Genomic DNA, 712 nt, shown 5'->3' on the forward strand with positions numbered 1-712 from the left:
ATAGTTTGTGTGAAAACATATAAATCAAAGTTATAAAGTCAAAAAGAATAATTTAACAAAGTTCGTTTAAGAAAAAGAACTTAAAACGCAACGTTTTGACGAAATCATAAAATAAATAAATAAATAAATTTGTAACATAAAATAATAAATAATTCCTTAGAAGAATAAAATAGATTTTTGACGAAAATTAAAGTTATAGAGTTATTAAAATAATCGTTATGCAAATTGTTGTGGAAAACGAGTTTAAAACGTAGACGTTAATTAAATCGTAAAACGATTTTAAATTGTAACAATTCTCGTAATATAAATAATAACTAAGCTTTTTGGGCTATTTGAAAATGATAATAAGGTTTTAGGGATTTTGGCGATTTGATTTTGGTAATCGGGTAATTAAGAAATTTTAAATCGGAGATAAAGGATAATTAATTGGATAATTGAGGTTACGGAATTTAGTCTGTTACAGATAATAGATGTTAGTGCAAAAAAAGCTAAAAAAATCATATAAAAGAAACTAAGCACGTAATTTCAAGCATATGACTATTGTTTTCAATTCTAATCATTTCAACATAACAATATATATCAAATAGTGTCATGTGCCAAGTATCATGCCAAACAAACCAATTTTGAACTACTTTAAGTGAGAAAGTACCAAAAAAGCTTATAAAACCTTAAAAACGGAACTTCGCACGTAATTTAAAGCATATGAGTATTG

The sequence above is a fragment of the Amaranthus tricolor genome, chromosome 1 (genome assembly GCF_026212465.1).
Source record: "Amaranthus tricolor cultivar Red isolate AtriRed21 chromosome 1, ASM2621246v1, whole genome shotgun sequence".
Lineage (NCBI taxonomy): Eukaryota > Viridiplantae > Streptophyta > Magnoliopsida > Caryophyllales > Amaranthaceae > Amaranthus > Amaranthus tricolor.